This window comes from Muscardinus avellanarius (genome assembly GCF_963383645.1).
Source record: "Muscardinus avellanarius genome assembly, chromosome: 7".
Classification (NCBI taxonomy): domain Eukaryota; kingdom Metazoa; phylum Chordata; class Mammalia; order Rodentia; family Gliridae; genus Muscardinus; species Muscardinus avellanarius.
In genome coordinates, this window is record NC_137793.1 from 19,045,960 (window position 1) to 19,067,961 (window position 22,002).

Genomic DNA, 22,002 nt, shown 5'->3' on the forward strand with positions numbered 1-22,002 from the left:
TTCTTTATGTTCTTAGAAGCTTGAGCTAATAATTTTATATTAACAAAACTTCTAATTTTTCCTGGGACTCATATAATGCTGAACTGCATTTATTTGAAAAATCTTTAGGAGTCTTGTAGCAAAACAAACACCTTTGTGTAGAATCTTTTGTAGGGTAAGGGGTGATATGGACAGAACTGTTATGAGGCTGATGTAAATCAGAATGACGTCCAGACTCAGTTTTCCGATTCTTTAGAAATCAGTTGGCTGAAGGGAAAAATCATACTAGATAGGAAAAAGATAAATATTGGCAATGAGAATTTCTATTAAAATACACAGCAATGAGGCATAGTAGACTGACAGACACAATTGGCATGCAAGCTCTACTCTACTTAACCCTTAGAGCCAGGTGAATGTAGAGGGCACCGGGGAAGGTCTAGGGTATAAAACTAAGCACCCACACCTCCTTCTACATTTACACAGGATATCTTTTTCTACTGCTTTCTACTGCCTTCTCTTTCAAGGTAATGCAGTTTTGTGGATTTCTCCACTAATTCGCTCTGCCTTTGGAATTCGTATCAACCAGATTTCAGCCATGTCGAAATGTGATTAGGAGGGAAGGGGAACCGTACACTGTGATTTGCCTCGTGCATACGCAGCTCTATTTTTATTGTATATTAGTCAATGGAAATTAATTGCTAATTACCCAAACATTTCTATGTTAATATTTCAAGCTCTCTTGTAGCAGATGTGGCCTAAACTATATTTGGAAGAGAGTTGAGGGTATTATCTTTCTTGATGGGAATGATTGCGTAGGGCTTTAACATTTTTTTCACCATCTTTTATTTTAGAAAGAAAAAAGTGGCTATCCTTCTTTTACAACATTTGTTAAATATTCATACTGACCAGGGTAATTATGTGCTGACTATATTATCAAACATATAACTCTGTCAATGTTAAAAAGCTGGGAGATGAAACTAAACAGGTTGTGGATCATATATGCAGTTATATACTGGTACAGACATATAGATTGTTTAAATAACCATTGCCACATTTCATTTGTAGTCATTGGCAATGACAGGCTTCCCTTATTTTGGACCTCTCCTGCTGAATGATTCTTCTTTATTGCATTAGATGTCTGTCCTTCGGTTTCTGAACATTGCTTTTCTATTTCCCCTTTATGAATGCTAATAATATACTGGGTAAAGCACCAGCTATTTTTAGGAATTCAGCATTTCCTTGTATTTATACTGTGAACGAACTTGAGAGAGTTCAGCTCTGATTAAAACAGATAATTCTCTCCTTTAAAAAAAAAAAGAATAATGTGGGACCGATACACAGTGAGGACAAAGGGAATTTGATGGGCGCAGTGTCAGAACTTAATTGTGTCAATAATTATTTGTGTATTAGTGCCAAGTTTTTAATGAGGAGTAGTCACTTGTGTGCAATCATTATCAATGACAAGTAGTTAAAATATCTTCATGAAGTGGCAAACTCGGTGAGGAGGGAAGAAGCCGCGTTTACATTGCCTACAGTTCCTTAGGAGCAAAGCTGAAATCCATAAACGAAACTGGTGTTTAAAACTGAAAACCCCACAAGGATGTTGCTATGCAAATATGGGTACCTGTGTTTATTTAAGATGTTTTCGATCCTAGGAACATTTGTTTGTCCTTGGGGTTGCGTTGTACACTTGCTAGGAACATTGGGAGAAAGGATTCTTCTGCCTGACTCCCCACGCTGACCCTCCTGCCTGGAGACGTAGATCTACTTCTGTACATCCTCATTTCCATGTTAAGGTAATAAATCATCTTTTTTTCCCCTGATTTCCAAGTCATTGAGACTCATCATCTGTCATCTCAAATGCTGTAGCTATATTTTATTCAAAATCTTGCCCCTTTGCAGCTGGCCTGAATCCTTTATTTTTAACTTTAAGCTAACAAATCGGAGTGGCCCACAGGACAGTGAGTCCTGTAGAGGAACAAGGAGCTGATGAAGCATGCGTGGAGATGCTGAGTCTGTAGTAGCCTATATCCCTGTGAGTATAAGCCTTGGTGATCACATGACAATCTAGAAGCACAGCCCAGAAGTATTGTCTACCTGATTCTTTTCTTTATTTCTCTGAATACTTTGGTATCTGCATCATCTAGCGTCCATTGCACATCTGTGCAGGCCTGTTGTGGGAACAGGCATGGAAACTCTTATTCACCAGTGACCACAGGGAGGCTTCGCTCAGACCACGGAACTGTGTGTTGAAGACAATGGCCATAAAATGCTTTGCTTAGCAATAATCTCCATGTAGAAACATAATTGATGGATTTTTCTAATTGTGTTTGCCTTTCCCCAGAATTCACAATTAGCTAGTAGTGGGGAATCGTTAAAAGCTTTTTTTCTGCTTTATGGCTATTCGTGGGAATGCCTGTACTTTAATCTTAGTTATTATGACTTCATTCATGCTGACACCGTGTTAGTGTATGATATTCTTTGGGAGTGGAAATTGGTGTCTCCTATATTGTGGAATTGGAGATATTTTTAATTTTTTTCTCATTTCTTTTGGTATCTTAGCAGTATATGCTTTCCTGTATGAATATTCACTGAGGATGAAAAAAAAAAAAAAAACACCAAGAAGCGGTTGCTAGTAGCAGATTTTGAGTAGGCCTTAACCACTGAGTTGAAGTCTAGAGACTTTGCTGACATTTTGAAAATAGTTTTTAGAACAAAATGTCAGATGATGGGAGCTTTATACATGCAAGAGTAACTTGTGTGCAGCTGATGCTAACTAAGCCAATTCTTACAAAGCTGTGTGAGGATGGATGACCACTGCGCTTTTAAAAGAACTAATTATAGCTACATATATATATATATATATATATATATATATATACATATATATATTCAAAGCTCCACATTTCGCACTTGCTGGGCTTTGCCTTGCTTATATAGGAACCGTGGTTGACCAACATCTTCGGGAACCAATAAGTTGCCAGAAAACTGGCGTTATTTTTAAAAGGAGCCTTCGGTGAGGAGATGTCATTACATATTCAAACTTTGGACCAATGGCATGGCCTCCCTCCTGCTATCACTCATCCCGCAGCTGTGCTATATTCACATTGAAATGAGGGGATTTTTTTAAAACCCACGCAGCTGTATTATTCAGATTTAAAATAAGAGCTTAGTTTCCCCAAATGGGTGTGACGTAAACATCTCATTAAATATTTTTAATTTTGAAGAAAGAACTATATTTTAAATGGCAGCGAGTGTGCCGGTGGTAGCAGCGGATCGCATTTGTGTGCGTGGCTGTGGGAGGCTCTTTATGCCTTGGCTGTGCTCTTCTTACTAAAGTGGATCAGATGCTTGGCACTCCTGGCTACAGGTGGATCCAAGGCTTGATGCTCCTGGGTAACGAGTGCAGGTGGAGCTGAGGAGTGGTACTCCCAGCTACAGGTGGATCTGAGGCATGATGCTCTGGGCTACAGGTGGCCACCCTCTGGGAAGCACCGTGCATGCCTTCCAGCTGTGATGTGACAGAAAGGACTGTCCCCTCAGAGGGAAACCCAGGGGCTGCGTTCTGGTCCTTCTTCCTTTCCTTGACTTCAGTGTTCTCTACTTTTCAATGACTGAACCTGCAAAACATAGAAAGTGTCTCTGCTCTTAAGTTCTTTCTCTTCTTTTCTACCTTAATTGAGCAGCATTATTTGTTGACCATATCTTGCTTATACTCCCCAGAGTGACTCAAATTCAACAGATCCAGAGAACAAAGCTGTAACAGAACTGAACAGCTTTCCATCCACCTTTGTGAGACTCATTATCCCACACTTTCCTACCCATAGGCTGTTAATAAATACAGATGAGAGAAATCACTTTTATCACTTAATTCAAGGGCAACCTGTGTGCTGTCATGGGTTAACAAAGCTTTGCATTAGTGTATGCATTAGCATCCTGTTGCTGCTATAACAGTCTTAGAGGATTAATATTCAGGTTCATTTCTCATCCAATTTTGGAGATTAGAAGTCTAACATGAGTTCTATGGAGCTAAATCAAAGTGTCTGCAGGGCTGTTTCCTTCTGGGGGCTATTGTCCAAAATACTTGCCTTGGATTCTTGTTGCCAGAATTCTTTGGAAATCGCTGGCATCACTCTCGTCTCTGCTTCTAGCACATCATCTCTTCCTCTCTGTCTTTTCTCTGCTCATACTTCCCATTGCCCTTCTCTAAACGACCTTGAAGATAATGAGCCCACTTGAGTAATATGTAGTGATATCCTAGTTTCAAGATAATTTATTTACATCTGCAAAGTCCTTTTTTTTTTTTTTTTTTTTTTTTAACCATGTAAGAAAACATTGCCACAGTCCCAGGGATTTGGAAATGGATGTAATGGAGTACCTTTGGAAGATACTCATTAGCCTATAGCAGGGTATGAACATTGGAGGGTGATAAATCTGGAAATGAATTCTAACCTGACCAGCTGCTAACTATTAGGAAAGTAACCAACTCCCATAGTCTCTACTCACAAAATGGGCTAATACTACTGACCTCACAGTTAATATATGAAAACCAACAGGCTTTACCTACTAGGTGTTTTACAAATGTAGCCTCCAGGCTCCGAGAAGTAGCGAACATATCACAGGTCTAATCAGGCTAAGTTACTAGTCAGTAGAAAGGTCTACTGCTGTATATTTTCTCCCTTCAGTGGACTTAGTAGTGAAAGCAGTATTCATTCATGTGAGAATACTTTACTCTTATTCATACTCCTGTGGTTGGAGGCATTTTCCACTGCACCTGCCCTGCCCATATTAGGTCAAATGTACCAGTGATTTTTGACAGATGGTTCCTGTTAGCCAGCTGTCTTGTGTCAAACAATGCCCACGGGACCGCAAACTCTGTGACTGATTCTGCCCCCTGTCGAGAACAATAGCCATTTGAATTTGATTTGGCCATCTTCTGGGAAGGCAGTCAAAGTTCCCCTCCAGCGTGGCTGAGTTGACAATGGACGCCACTTGTCCTCTTTACAGCCTGGTCACCTATTATTACGATGATGTCATTGTGCGCAGTATTGCCCTCGTTATTATTATTATTATCCAGTGACCTCTGATCTGGGGTGGAACTCCCCGTGACAGATGGGAGCTTCATTTATCGGACCGCTTTATGTGGCACAATTCCCCTGCCGTTCTGAGTTTATATTGAGACGGGCTGCTTTTGGAACAAAGGCAGTCTGATCACAATTTGTCAGTGTACTTGGTAGCTATATATCACCAAAGCTCTCTGCCAGTCCTTCTGGGACCCAATTATTTATGGAGCCGACAATATGGGATAACTTGTCTTGTTATGAATGCCATTATTACAATAAAAGCTTTGCTATACTGGATGGTAAGGCGACAGGAGTTCTGGTTGGTCAAAAATTCCATTAACTAAGAGTTAATTCACATTGCCCCAGGTGATCTCTAGGTGTGCCCCAGGTGAGTTGATGAGGTCCCGGGGAAAGATTCTATTTCAATATTGTTCTCTGTCCAGACTTAAGAGATCTGTTGATGACTTGAGTTTCCGTGGCTTCTGCATGATTCAGGCTTGGTTCTTAATGCTTAGGGAACATTTGTAGCCTGCTATTGACAGAGGAGTTTACCAAGTACTGCGGAAAGTGGAGATGAACTGTAAGACTCGGCCTCTCTTTTCAAGTACTTCTAATTGAATGAAGGGAACAATCTAGGTCCAATTCTGCTCACCCACTTAGAAGATAAAGAAACAAATATCAACAGCATTCACCTTGACCACCTCCAGCCTGCAAATGGGCTTCAAAGCCATTCCAGCGAAGTGGTGCCTTGATTTTCTGACATCCTTTGCTAACCCTGTACCACACAGATTTTAAGTTAAATACCTAATGTCTGCCTTTAAGAGACCTTGGAAGAACACTGAAAAATAAAAGGAAAAAAAAACTAATTAAACCTAAAGAAATTCTTGGGGAAAAGACTTCCCTGCTAGAAGGAGATGAACAGTAAAATGATACGATCGTGATTAGGTATGGGATATATGGTATTCTTTTTAGGGCATCAAATGGTACATACCTGACGTCACAAGGAATGGAGGAACCCCCTTTCACTCATAGATTGTGAGGGTTTGAATTTTCGGCCATCCTGATTCGGCAGAATCTTGGGATAACAAATTTAGAGTATATTGACAGATATACCTTTGTCCCGAACATGTGCTTCCCCAGTGCCCGTAGTAGAGTATAGAATTATTTCTGTCCCTTTCCCTTTTATTAAAATAGTCTTTGAACCAGGCATAGTGCTTAAAAGATTAGATCTTATAGTGAAACATAACATATTGTATTTAAATATGCTAATCTCTAAGAGGAAATGAAGGATCTGAGCCTGCTCATTAAGAAATAAATTAATTCATCATCATCATATTCATCATCAATCATCATCCAGTTGTGTCCAGTTTCCAATTAAGTTTCTCCAAACTGCTTTGTGCCTTTACCAAAAGGACTGATTATCCCTGATGATGATTTTTTTGTGGGTATTCGGATGTTGATGGCAGTTGAATTGGCATAAACATGCTGAATGTCTTTTTTATTCAAGTAGTTAAGCAGTAGCTGTTCAGTGCATACAAATACATTATGATGACAAGTAAAAAATTTTGTATTTTAGGCTGTATTTTAGTGACCAGCTATCCAGCTCCTCAGATTGACAGAGAACGCAAGTACAGTGAAAACTAAAACACACACGGTTTAAATATATATTTATTGTATAAGCCACTTATTGGGCCAGGATTTATGAAACTCCCTAAAGTGTCTAGTGTTGTGCTAGGCACGGAGGCACTAAATAAATATCATTAAATGCAGTTGACATTATTGCCGCCCTGTTGGAGTTTCTAGTCTAGAAGCAAGATAGCACATGGTCCATTTTGATGACAATATGCTCTCTCCCTTTTTTTTTTTTCTTTCTTCAAGAGAAGTAGCTAAAGTTGCAATCACTTCGCCACTCACCCTATGGGTATAGACAAGCCACCTTGCTCAGAATTAATGAGCATTCCATGCCACCAAAGAACAATTTCTAACTATCTCTTTAAGGTTTCCATGCTGAATGAGAATGTATGAAAATGGCTCACCATGCCTGCCACTTATCTCTAGATTCCTATAACATGAAGATGATCACAATCTGCCATCGTGCTGTTAAAATGATGCATAACCCAACCAGCACTCTGAAATGATCGCGTATTATTGCAGCCTCTTACAAGTTGGGCACTGAGATAATTTGGCTAGTGTTGGAGAAAGAATGTTCCATAACCCCCGTGGCTCACCCTGCATTGAATAAATATGGCATGCTGCTGCTTTTGTTCTCCTTGTGTATGGAAGAGCAATTAATGTGTCAAAAAAGAAAAATCGCAAAATGCGCAGACTTTTTTTTTTACCCCTATGAAAATTGCAAGACTACGTTCAATCTGCCTTAAAATCATTGTGCAACATTACAGGATGTTGTTGTCTTTGAAATATTAGGTAACTCATGTTTGCCATTATATTTCTTATGGTGGTTTCATGACTTCTGTGTCGATGAATGAACCTACAATGACGTCTGTATTTCTTTAAAAATGGTTTTGGGCTACCAATATTTACATAGACGTGAAATAGTATAAATGAAGCTTTTAAAAAAATATAAGCACCCGCGAATTTTGATTAAGAGGACAAAAATCCATGAAATGGCCTGCTTACTGCAGCTCTTATTTTCTGGTCGACTGTTTCAATAATATTAAAGTTTATTCTTAGAAAAATGCATGGAATTTTTTGTGTGGAAAGGAAGCAGTCAGTGATGATTTTTCCAACTGCTAGAAGAATAAAAGTGGAAAATGGAGTTGAGAGTTGTTCTCTGTCTATTTTGTTTGCTGATGCAATTCAAGCTACTTAGTTAATTCAGTTTTCTGTGCCATAATAGGTGCTCAATAAACATATGTAACCTGAATGAATGAAGGAGCTTACCATCTTAACAATGAAATTTATTACTGGGTCTAGAAAGAAACTTAGTGCCTCATAAATACTGAGCTAACTTGGTTAGATTTTAGTTCTAGATTAAATTACAACTAGTGTATTCTTTTAAAATATAAATTATTTTCACCTTAGGTTATTGATTTAGTCTGTTTACTTAAGACCCTATTTTTACTCTTCTATCCTGTGCTCAGAATAGTCTAGCATGCATTAATTCTTTAGTTATTATTTAGGTAGTGAATTTTCTATAAAAAATGCATCTGAAAGACATACACATTCAAAAGTACTCGATATCAATTCTCCCTCTACATTATATTACATGAAATTTTTAAAGAATTTTACATATTGCCTAAAATCTTGAACAGATGCTCAGAGTACAGACAACAGCCATCTGGCCCATGTTTCTTTCTGATCCTCCTGCACTTTCTTTTCCATCCTTTATATTGTAATGGCTACACCTGACCACCATTGCCCTGCACAGATCACACACCACCACATCCCACTGTTCTCATGCCTATTCTCCGTGTGGAAACCTGTTTGATCACCCTGATCTTATTTCTTTCTCTCTTTCTCCTTTCTTTTTCTTCCTTCCTTCCTTCTTCCTTTCTTCCTTACCTGGCCAATTTCTTTTGTTCCTCTAGCTAATTTCTTCTTATTCTTGAAGGCTCAACTTAATCAATTCCTCTTGTGGAAAATCTCCTCTTATCTCTTCTTCCAAAGCTTCTTAAGATGTGCCATGCTTAACTTGTCTCCACTTCTGTCTGTCTTCTACTCGCATTGGCTATCATGCTCTGCAGAGTGTCATTCTCTTCCGTGAGATTTCTATCTTTAGACAATGATTGTGCCTTATCCGCAGCTCTCTCTCACAACTGAATGGAGCCCATGGTACAAAGTGGCCCTCGTCAGTGCTTTATAGAATAAAAGGAGGGAGGGGCTGAAGAAGGGCAGATGGGAAGATAAAAGGACAGACAGAAGGAAGAAAGGATTTAAGAAGGAAAACACACCATGTAAGCTCTTCAACAAATGTACTAAAGTCAAAAATTTCCACCAGAAAATATGTACCAATTTAGAAAATAAAGAATTCTAAAAAAATTACTGTAAGCACATGACCTTTATGAAGAACATATCTACTTTCTTCCACATGCTGTATGGCTGACCAGTCTGACTTTCTCATTGGGTCCATTCCCCTTTTCTCTCAGCAGCCATGATTATAAAATTTCAGTGTATTTTTTTTTCCAGATCTGGGGATGGAATCCAGGGATGTTCCACCTCCGAGCTACACCCCTTGCCCTATTTTTTATTCTTTATTTTGAAACAGGTTTTCACTAAGTTGCCAAGGGCCTCACTAAGGAGCAGAGGCTGTCCACAAACCACAATCCTCTCCCAAATCCTGGGATTACAAGTGCGCCTACCTAAATTGTTGACTTGTTGACAAAATCTTACCTTTTGCTTTATTAGGACTATTACAAACATTCTTCTCATGGACCAGAAAAAAATTATTATGAGAAGAAATGAAAGAATAATTGATATATAATAAGCTTAAATATTCAAGCTTATAGTGGAGTTAACTTAATTAGTTTATTTTTTATTTTATATATTTACCTTTTTTGTGGGACTGGGGTTCCTGGAAGCCCTTCTACCTCTGGGCTACACTCCCAGACCTATTTTACAGGGTCTATTAAGCCAGCCCAGCTGGCTTTGAACCTGCTCGATCCTCCTGTCTCCGCCTCCCAAGCTCAGGGATTACAAGCGTGCGCCACCACACTCAGCTATTTTTTTATTTTCAAAACACATCTTAAGGGCTAAAAGGGTGTTCTTGCTTTAGAATTGAAAGTTCATGATCTTGCTTTAGAATTGAGAGTTCTACGATCTCATCAGAATGTCTAGGACTTTGTGCTTTCCTAACCAGTCACTATCGTAAGTTTTGTATATGATCAACCCTCAGTTAAGTAGTAATGATATATATATATATATATATCTTTTGACATTGAAGAGAATCTTTTGCTTCTAGAAAGCAAATTGAGAGGGCAGAGAACAATACAGGAGATCTTAGAGAACCCAATGGAGATGGATTAAAAACGGAGGGTAATGAAATTTCTTACACACTATTTTTTTTCTTTTCAGTTGGAGAAGTTTTAAAACAGGGGTGCATTCCACTAAGTGGCCCCTGGATAAAGTGTGGAGTGCTTCAGTGGACCAGCCACACTGTCTAACATTCTGCTTTCTTCACTTTTAAGGATGGTCTAAGGGAAGTAGAGGAGCCTTCTTTCTGAAAAGGCTACCTACCAAATAGTTCTTTTCACTGTCTGGTAGACAAATTCGTAATCCTCAATGTTTGTGGCTAAAAATCAAGCTACTTTTTTTCTCCTCCTTTAAAAATATACCTTAAACCCTTTTGGTAATATGCATGTTTCCACTCTGTGGGAGGTCAATAAATCCCTGTTGACTCTCTTTACATTCAGCAGCTCTGAGTAGCAGGGAAAGTCTCCATGCCCACCCAGGCATTGCTCAGTAAGGCTTTTTCACATGCTCCATTGAGATGCCTAATAGTTAAGCCAGTGTGGTGTGTGGAGCTCAATTTTGAACCACTGGCAGAGGTACTTGTATACAACATTTGCTACTTTTCGTCAGGAAAATAATCACATTGGAAAAACAAGACACAATACATGCTTTCAAGCTGTTCTGATTTATTTCTTTTACGTGCTTATGAGCCACGCACTTTATTTTCTTACTCCTCCCAAGAAAATATATATGGTACAAGGCAGAAATTTTACTATGAAGTTTATTCCCTTTTATATCTTGATGAAGGAAATGCTTGGAGGATAATATGCCTAAACTTAGAATTTCATTACGGTAACAGTTGCATGGGCACATACATTTATGTGCTTTTTGTCAAATCATGAATTCATCTTGCAACTTGACACATCAAAGACTTCTTTCATAGTTGTGTAAATGAAGTAGGAGGAAGAATTTCTTTTTTCTTGATCTTGGGATTAAATCTCAAAATTCAGGTTTATGAGTCTCAAACAAGAATGTAGTTTTAATATAGGTCTTCAGTTTCTCAGCTGTTGTGCATTGTTCGATTCAAAGGAACTCCTCTCTAAGTAGTTCATTATAAGGATATATATTCAGCATTTTGTACCATCCGAAAAAGTCCTGAAGCAAATAATGTGTCCTAGTTACTAGACATTAGTTTATCTCCTCGTGGGAACAGTTAGTGACAGAGACTAGTCTGAAGCTGTAATTATTTTGAGTGATCTGGACATCCCAGTGACAACATAGGTGTGTGTGTGTGTGTGTGTGTGTGTGTGTGTGTGTGTGTGTTTGTGTGCGTGCTTGCATGCACATGGATGTGTATGTACATGTATACACATGCACACACTCTATACTCTGCGATTAAGCTTTTTAAAAATAAGGACATATGAAACTATGAATGTACTTTGGCTTTAGGAATGAAGATGGAAGGGATTCTTTCTGGCATTGATTGGATAATTAAATAAATATTTAATATTCTTATCCAACTAACAACAACAACAAAAATCTAAAAATAAAAATAACCTTTGCCGAAATTAATGCAATTAGCAGATGTGCCTGAGACTCGGAGCATTTTCTAACACGTGTCTATGCTATTTTTAAATCTGTTTTTATCTTTAAGTTAATAATATCTCCAAATTGTGTTTCTGCCACTGCTGTAGAAACCGCAACAAATTCAGTCCAACATGAAATCAATAAAAGCTGCTTTCAGTTTGGTGAAATACGAGGGCAGGGTCTCTTTGTGTTCGGAATGAGACTGAACACCGATTTTCTTCTGGAGATGAGCATTTTTGTTTATGCTGTCCAGACCAGAAACAGCCTGCCAATAATCAATTGATTGACAACTAAATGATAAAGATGGCAAACGAGTCTGTTCTTGCGTGTGCACGAGTGTTAAAGAACGGGGCCTATCTTTTGTGTGTAAGATTTACATTTATTGAAGTGTTTGAACCAATGACAGATACCGTTTGGAACATGTATTACAAAACATGCAAGTATTCTCCTAGGGCTGAAAATATTTACACTTCTTCAGTTCACTGGTGGTTCCTGAGCCACACAGGTATTACAGCGTTGACAATATCTCTTCATTACCTCTTTGAGTTACATAAACTTGGCACGAATGTGTGCATGTGAATGAAGGAAATCCGAGTCAAAACACAAAGGAGTTCAAATTTCCCATTATTGAAAAGTACGGGATTTAAAAAAATTAAAATCAAACACAGTTGGAACATTATCTCAGCTGACGATGAATAAAAACGTTTCACTCTGATGAACCAATGACAGATGAGATGATGTTTTCCAGAAAGAACAGAAGATACTAAAACTAACACTGGGATCTTTCCTTAGGATTAAAATACCTAAAAATTTGAATCTGTGATCATGCGTAAACTAGTCCTGCTTTACTTTCTTTCCATTTTCTCATTTTCTAGCCGCAGGACCTATACAACATTTCCCAATTCCTGAATTACTTATAGGTAAAATAGAAAAAATTAGAACTTCATTTGTCTACTTTCTCTTAGAAAAAAATTCATTACTCTCTATATATATTTAGAAGAGTTTTAGGCACGTAGAAAGTGCTCAGAAGATATAAGCCCATTTTATTAATTATTTAAATCCTGCTTGCTTAAAAAAGCATAAAAGTCATGCATATTACCTTATAATCTTTCATGGTTTATTATTGGGTGAACCTAATTATATCATAAGCAAGAACGTTGGTAATGAAACATTGGTCATATTCTTTGATTTTGCTGATGAAGTGTCAAGTATATAATTTGCTGTATAAGAGGTCAAGTTTGTGGATTCACCATTAAGAATTCATCAAGATATACATAGATCTCCCTCTTTCTTGCGGAGCAGAGTAAAAGATGAAACAGAAAATATTCACATATTTGGCAGCTTGTCCCGTTGTGGTATATTAGTCTATGTTTTATGGAGCAAAGTTTTCCAAGCTGTGTTCTGTGAGATCGGTGTTCAAAAGATATTAATAACAAATTTCTTCTCTTCCTTGGCCCCCAAATTCCATGCTCAAATAATATTAAAAATCTAAGTTAAACACTTATGTTTCTGTGACTTAGAAAATCCTAAATCCTTCCAATGTGCTTGTGTGCATTGAGATAATTCACAAAGGGGCAGTAGCATTTGAAATAAAGCACTGTGGCATCTTGTATATAAGAGTGAACAAGATGGGGGTGGCTGCTGTTTGAAGCCTGTGACTAAAGGTACAATCTTGGTCTTCAACCAATGATGCTTTCCAAAATGTATGGCACAGTGTTCTGCACTAAGTGGTGGAAGGTTTTCTCCAGAAGAATATTGACATCTAAGAATGATTTTAAAAAATAGCTGGGCGGGGTGTGGTGGCGCACGCTTGTAATCCCCGCGTTTGGGAGGCGGAGACAGGAGGATCACACAGGTTCGAAGTCAGCCTCGTTGGCTTAAGAGATCCTGTTTCCAAATAAATAAAATAGGTCTGGGAGTATAGCCTGGAGATGGGTTTCCAGTAATCCCAGTACCACAAAAGAAAAAAAAAGAAAAAAGTTAGCTGGGCATGATAGTGTGTGCCTGTAATCCCAGTACTTGGGAGACTGAAACGACAATCAGAGGTTCGAGGCCCTGTACAACTTAGCGAGAGTCTGTTTCAAAATTAAATGAATGAATGAATAAATAAATAAGTAAATAAATAAATCAAACAAGGGGATAGGGTGTAGTTCAGAGGTTGAATGGCCCTAGATTCAACCCTCAGTACTACTGCTCCAAAATTAAATAAACTCAAGCCAACCCCAGGGTAGACCCACAAGTCTTTCCCTGCCGTTCATTTACATTTCCTGCATTTACTCCTGCAGTGCAGAGCAGGGAGCATCAGAAACCTGTCAGGGATGATGCTGTACACATGCAAGCATGCAGCTCTCATGGAGAATGATACGCACGCAAGAGGTGCCAGGCTCCTCATGCCGGCTCTTTCCTTCCCCTGGCTCTGTCTAACAGTAACTGCATCTGGCGTTACTCTCCAGTATGTCTGTACAGAGCTGTCGCAAACCACTTTAATTTTATAAATTTCCGAGGTCTTGTCAGTGGACAAATGAAGTGGTAGACAAAAAGATTTCGTCTAGTTCCTAAGGAAGAAAAATAATGTATGCCTTTATTACTTTGTAATAACCTATGTATACATTTCAAAAGGAGGAGTTTGGGGCAGAAAAATAATGCATATATTTTAGGCCTACCTGAGACTTCTCAAATAAGATAACTTCTTTTTTTAAAAAAATCTTTATTTTTATTGGTGCATTGTTATTGATATAACATGGTGAGAATCAGAGTGATAGAAATATACATTGACATAGCACTCGGCGTTTCTCTCTGGATCCCATTCTGCTCACTCCTCCCTCCCACACATAATATTAAAATTGCTACTCATACCTTCATAGAGGGACATAGCATTATTTGAACTGTTTCCTTCATCAAGACCCCCCTCTCCCCTTCCGACATCTCCTTCCGCTATTCTGCTAGTCTCTCCCTATATTTATCTGAAGTATCTTTTGTTTCTCCATTTCTCTCGAGCTTCCACATACAAGCGAAAGCATATGGCCCTTCGCTTTCTGAGATTGGCTATTCTCATTTAGCTCAGTATTTATAACTTCTTGGTAGCCTCTGCTTTATACACTGAAGGGAAGATTCAGGCTTGCTTCTCTGGCCATTATACAAATGATATCTGGCAAAGACTCTTCCATTTTTCTCCCTTTTGGCCTAACACTGAATGGCATACAGGATTTCTAGGAATTGTAGTTCTGTCATCTTAACCACACAGGATAAAATAAAATAAAAAGCTTTTTTTTTTTTTTAATGGTTGCCGCAACTAGTGGCCAATTTGCAATGAAAATGAGCCCGTGAAACGTTCCTGTGAAAGCTGTGATGGTTTTCTCAGATCCTGTCACCATCCATCCTAACAACACATTCTTCTTGATCTTCAATCCGATGGCAGCTCTTTGACTCATCCAGACCTTTGACTTCCTTGCCAGAGATTGGGCCCCTGTATGGCTGGCAAGAGACCCTTGGCAACAAGAGCATTGTAGGTACTGGCAGGCAAGGGAGGAGCTCAAGCCAGGTTGCTCTTCCATGCTGAGAAACTCAGAGAGAGCAAAATAGGCTTTCCTGGTTCCACACCTGGCCCTGTTAAGACCTCCTCCTGAGTAAAATGGCAATTTTAAAAACTACCTGGGCTACCAGAATTTTTAGTGCAAATGGTCGGAGTTGAGACCACTGGGTGTGTCTGAAATATTGAATCTGAGTGTACATGAAGGGTGTCTGAAGTTGAAAAGAAAGCAGAAAAAGTATGGTAAAATATGGTGACCTCTTGTTTAGATGAGAATATTGTACCATTCCCAATTTCTCCCAGCCCACATATCTTTTTATGAACTAAGCATCATCATTTGTTTGCATGCAGGTGTGATTCATACTATCCCACCCTTCTGGGTTAATAAAGCTGTTTTGTATTGTAGAATCTCATGCCATTGATGCTGTGATAATTTGGCAATCTGTTACAGTAGGGAAAATATCTTATACAGTAGCCCCAGTGGTTCTTTTTACCTGGTACAAAGCATGCTTTCCATTTAGCTATTGTGCCTCAAGGTTGAGGTTTCAAAAGGCTGAATGAACACACACACACACACACACACACACACACACACACACTATGGTTCCCAGAGCAAGTAAATCAAAGTGAAATGGAGGTCCTTTGTTTATTGATAAGACCCTCACTTAGAGTAACCTTGCTTCCTGCTTACCAGTTAATGATTTGCATTTTTCACTAGCATATTTAAATGCTCCAGAATATCTGGATCAAGAGAGTATGAAAATAATTTATGTTCTAATAACCAAAGATGAGGTGATAAAAAATAAAGCCGGGCGTGGTGGCGCACGCTTGTAATCCCCACACTTGGGAGGCAGAGACAGGAGGATCGCACTGGTTCAAAGCTGGCTTAAGAGACCCTGTTTCCAAATAAAAATATAAGAATAGGTCTGGGAGTGTAGCCCGGAGATAGAAGGGCTTCCAGGAACCCCAGTACCACCAAAATAAATAAATAAATAAATAAATAAATAAATAAATAAATAACTGAATGGTCTTTGAGATTCAGTAAGGACTTCAGACTTGGTGTTCAATTCCCATGTGATGTCTGGGGTGAAAAGAAGAAAATTTAGGGGAAAGATAGGTTTATAGCTATGTGAAGACAATGGGCCTGGAGTTACTTACTATTGTTATTGTTGTATTAAAGCCCATTGACTACATGGTAGAATAACTACTTAGATATTTTAAAAGTTTATGAATGAGTTGTCCAGTTTGATTTAGATGTCACCTTTTTATAATTTATGCTAGAATTTTGCCAACCAGAATGCCTTCCTGTTGCTTATGTATTTTATTCTTTTGCCTTACACTTTCAAGATTTAAAAGTAGCTAAGTAACATATAAGTTACTTGAACTTTATAATGAAGTTGCAGTTAAATTAGTAATCTGTGATGTATAATTAGGAAGGAAAGAGAAATAGCAGAAAGTGATTCTATCATTATTTTAAATTTTTGTCAAAAAATTTTTCTGACATAGTCATTTTGTGAACTCCAAGCAATTAATTTTATTTCTTTCTTTCTTTCTTTCTTTCTTTCTTTCTTTCTTTCTTTCTTTCTCTTTTCTTTTCTTTTCTTTTTTCTCCATCCCTCCTCCCTCCCTCTCCCTTCCCCCTCTCTCTCCTTTTTTTCTTTCTTCTTTTTTTGACTTTGAAAATTCATATTATGGCCATGTTGAAATAATTGACAAGCAAACTTTATTATTAGTTGGCTTTTTATATCCTTCACTTTTTAATCTTTCCATATTAAAATGAAACCAGATACAGAACACTGAATAGGGACAAATATATAGCTGAATAGGTTTTTATTGTGCAGACGTCCTTATTACCACCAGCCAAAGACAAAAAGACAAAAAAAAAATAGAACTTAGCCAGCCCCTAACCACTTCTATCCAGAGTTCCTTTTCCAACTCAAACCCCCTCTTTTCCTACAAAAGTCCCAACTTTCTTTTAAATCTATTATGTTATTGCTTTCTTGCCTTTGGTATCATCCAGGATGCACCCATAGATGCCTTGATTTAGGCCTGCCTATTTTGGTTCTATGAGGTGAAGTAACTCGGCGGTTTCTTCTATAGTAGTACACCACAGACCATGTAGCTTAAAACAACAGAAATTGAATTCTCAGGGTTCAGGTTGCTGCTAAGGAGCCTGAGATCAGGCTTTATCAGCAGAGAACCCTTCACTTGGTTTGCAGGAAGCTCTCTTTTCATTACATTCTTTCACCTGCTAGTTTGGTGGGGAGAAAAAGGAAGCCAGCTCCTTCATCTCCTTCTAAGGTGCCGATCCCCCCACCCCACACACACCTAATTACAGGCCAAAGTCTCCATCTCTAAATATCATTCCACTGGGGAGTAGAGTTTCAACATATGAATTTGGGAGAAAAATGCACATCCAGTCCATAACTATCTTTTAGTCTTTTTTTTTTGTTTTTTTGCAAAAGTTACACAACAATTTATTTTTTTTCTTTTAACAATTTTTTTATTGAACATAAATAGTATACATTTAAACTATATTTGGTGCCCTCTCCCCCTGCCCCCATTTTCCCTTCCCCCCTCCCACCAATGGTTGTCCAGGTTAACCATGTCTTATTCATAATTTTACACATGTTTAGATGTAGACCCTCATTAATCAAGATCAGCCTTCCTCCTCTCCTATCTTTCCATTCAAACTTTGCTGGTATTTCCCCTCCATTATCTGGAGTCCCACTGGTATCCTTTGTGTTTCCTAGTTTGGGCATATTAGAGGAAACATATGTACCTTCTCCTTCTGTGCTTGGCTGATCTCACTTAACATGATGTTCTCCAGTGCTTTCCATCTTCTTGCAAATGATATAATTTTGTTCTTCTTTATGGCTGAATAGAATTCCATTGTGTGTATTTCCCACAGTTTTGCTATCCATTCATCTGTTGATGGAGATCTGAGTTGGTTCCATATTTTGGCTATTACAAATTGTGCTGCTATGAACATAGGTATGCATATGTTGCTGTATTTCTCTGAATTCAGGAGTGGTATAGCTGGATCATATGGTGGATCTATTCCCACCTTTCTTTCTATCTCCACACAGATCTCCATAGTGGTTGAACTAGTTTGCATTCCCACCAACAGTGTAAAAGAGTTCCTCTTTCCCCACATCCTCGATAAGTTACAGTTTCCTCCACGTCTTTCTATTTCCCATGCCATGTATTTCCTGAAGACTTTGGGCCACTTGTTTTTAGAGCTATAACTTTAAATTTTTAAAAAAGGCAAAGTGTTTGAGTGATCAACACTGATACTTTCTTTCTAGGAGGTGCTTTGCACTTCTTCATTTAGCTTCTGGCTCTTCTCTATTCCCTCAAACCTTATATTTCAGTTCCGCTTGGACAGCCAAGCGCATTTGAATCCCAAGATAGACAATGGTTGAATTATGAGTCCACAAGGGAAGTCTGGCGATGTTCTGGCCACTCTCTCCATGGAGGGCAGGAACTGAGGGAGGGGTTTGTCTCTGAAATTGCTCACAGTGTTGTCAACTTGACATAAGAGTCTCAAGAGGTTACAATTGAAAAAGATGGCAGGGATATACAAGGGTGAGCAGGGGAAGTCCATTCAGACATATGGAAATATTCAAAAAAGTTGATATCCATGAATGAGGACAGCGGTAGGGGCAGGGAGTTCTATTTTGGCAGGTTTTCTGGGCTGAGCTCAGTGGCAGTTCTTAACTTTCACTGTATAAGTTACTAGTTAATATCTCCATTTGGAGGCGAGGAATTTGAAATGATGTCTCATCCAAAAGAAACTTTCTAACTACTGTCTTGGTTCTAGACACGCTTCTTTATAAATGGAGTCAGGTGGTGCTGTGCCAGGTCTACCCTCTGCTGCCCTTGTCCCACGCTGCCCACCTCCCTGCTCCTCTCAGGCTGAGCTCCCTGGGCTCAGTTGCCACAGGCTCTTCTGCAGGACGAAAGGGAGTTTAGCTTGGTCATCCTTAAGATTCCTATCGTCTCTGTCTCTCTTCCGGGACGTCAGCATGCATAGCCACTCACAGGGCCTTTCCGTCTGCTCCTCTTTCTGGAACACATCGCCGCCACATTTTGCTTAGCTGGATGTTCCGTCTCTTTCAGACCTCAGCTTAATTGCTATTTCCTCAGAGAACTTCCTTGCCTACTCAATCTACATCGGCTTTTCCTGTAATTATCTGCCCTGCTTTTTCTTTTTTCTTTTTTCTTTCTTTTTCCCCCTTTTCAGGCACTTACAACACTCTAATTATACCCAAATTTGTTTAATGTCTATCTCTCTAACTGGACCCTAAATTAACTGAGGGTGACAGCGCCTGTTTTTCTTCTTTCTCTTTGCCTGCTTTCTTTTCTTCTTTCTTTCTCTTTCTCTTTCTTTCTTTCTTTTTTCTTGCAATGTTTCTTGTGCATAATAAATAGTATAATATATAGAATACCATAGATATCAATAAATATAGGTTGAGATGCAAAATTGAAATGCATTTCAGAGAAATTAAGTAACCAGTCAAAACTCATGAAGATAATAAGTAGAAAGCTAGGGATCTGAGGACATACTCTACAACCCATGCATTTCCAACAATATTCTTTCTCCAAATTATATTCCTTGACCTAGTGTCCTGAGGAATCTTAATAGGTATTCCAAAATAAAAAGGGATCTGTAAACTGTGGCTATATTGCAGCTGTTTAAAGAAAATTGAACATTTTTCTTTTCTGCACTTTATCCCAGGATGTTTAATATGCAAATACACATTGTGGTTGTCCAAGAAATGAATGTGTTATACAGCAGTCCTCGCCAGTGTTTGGCTATCATTTACTGTTTTAGATGACACTATTATCTTCTGGGACAATAATATTCAAAAATAAGGTTGGGGGGGATCACCCCACTATACCTGACTCTCCCTAGGAAGTGGTTGAATAGAAATTTTTATCTGCAGATTAGGAGAAAATACCCTAGTATCTTTACCAAGTTGTATAGAGTATCCCTTTTATCTTTCATTATGAATATGGGGTGAGGTGAAATATCTCAGGAAAAAAAGATTACAAAGTAAGACTAAAAGAAACTTAAATGAGCTGTAATTTAGGTTATTGTAGAGAAAATATGGGAAAGATATATTTTAATAAATAACACATTAGAAAATACAGATGCGAGAAAATGACTAATAATTTAAAGCTATAAGCATTTCTTCCCCACTTCAGTATGTATTAAAAAATGACTGAGAGAGATCTTAAATGCTGACTTCCTTTAATGGAACAGTATGAAATTACAAAATAACCAATGTAATCACACCTTAATCTTATTAAGTTGAAACACTGTCATCTACATTCAAATTTCACATATGGTCAATCTTGCAAGAGCCAGGGGGATGAGCCGAAGCACTATTTGGAATTTTAAATAGAGTCTATCATAGTTCTCCAAAGCTCATTTTGTTCTTTATTAGAAATATTTCCCTGAAACTAGGGGCAAGGAACCTCAAGTTACAAACAAATTATATTTAAATTTTTTTCGATAACTAAAGTAAGTAAAAGCATATTTCTGAAAGCCTGATATCCATGACCAATCTTTTCATAAAGAAAGTAGAGTGAAGTTTGGAAAAAGGGGGTATCAAGTGAGAATTGGATTTCCACAATGTGTTAGTGGCATGGTTTCTATGAGCTAAATTCCTGATCTCATCCAGTGCCCACCAAATGGATCTTTGAATGGATGAGATGTGCCACCAAGTCATGGTCTGAAAGAGAGAGAACACATTTTTGCCCACACTTGTAAGAGAGGAGCTGCCTACTCCTGCTTTGAGAAGCAGTGGCTCTTTCTCAGGTAAGCTCGCCAAATTCGTGGCCTCTTGACATTTTGGTATACCTTTTACACGTGAATACACTTTCCTTTCCCATCCAAAGAAATCGTACTGGAAATTCTTGTGTTTTAAATAATCAGCAAATGCAATTCTTCTGGAAAGAGAAATCCGGAAGATTTTTATGATGAAGGCTTGTAAGATACTTCTTTAAACTCTCTGGAGTTCTCTGTCACAGGCCACTCTCAGGTTTAAACACCTTTGCTCAGGACTGGAAGTGTTACTGTAAATCAGTTCTTCCATGGGGATTGCTGATTATGGTAACCACAGGCTCTGCTACTGGTGTTCAGAGAAGATTTGGCTATTTCATTCATTCCAGCAGGCTGTTGCTTCCCAGCATGTCACTTGTCTCTGGAGTATTTTACTGTATCTATAATAAGAAAAAAAACAAAGCTATTTTGAAGGTTTCAGTAGACACAGCCTCCGTAGGCAAAGTCCTCTGGAGACTTGGACAGAAAGGAAGATGAGACAAAGGTACAGTCTCCGAATCCTCTGCGAAATGGATGCTCATACCATAGCCCTCCTTCTTGAGGCTTCCAACCGTGGAGACCTTTTAGGAGTTTTCTGAAACTGGATCTCAACTGCCTGCAGCTTTCATGCAATAAACTTGATTGCATTAACAGTACTAGAAATAGCAAATCCTTCTCTCCAAATCAGAAAACTGTGTCCTGACATGCAAGCATCCCAGCTTAAATTAATCTCTTATTTGCAAACAAGATAGATCAGGAACTAAAAGACAATAGTAACAGGTCACCCAAATGGGTCTTGGGTCTTGGCAGACCTTTTTTTTCCCCCTCAGTGTCTAAGATGAAATTCTTCTGTGATGGTAGGTGAGCTGCGTTACCTCTCAGACCCTTAGTCTTCTCTCTCATGGTATAGTTTGTACTTCAAATTTTATTGCAAAAGGACAGGAGAGATTACATAATAATATAGCTACAGTATAAGTTAAGGCACAGAGCCAAGTATAGAATTTTAGACTCAATTTCTTAAGTACGTGCATGTACTCTAGTATCTTGTCATTATGCTTTGAGGCTAAAATATCCTATTGTTTCTGAGCTTACATAAGCTGACCTCA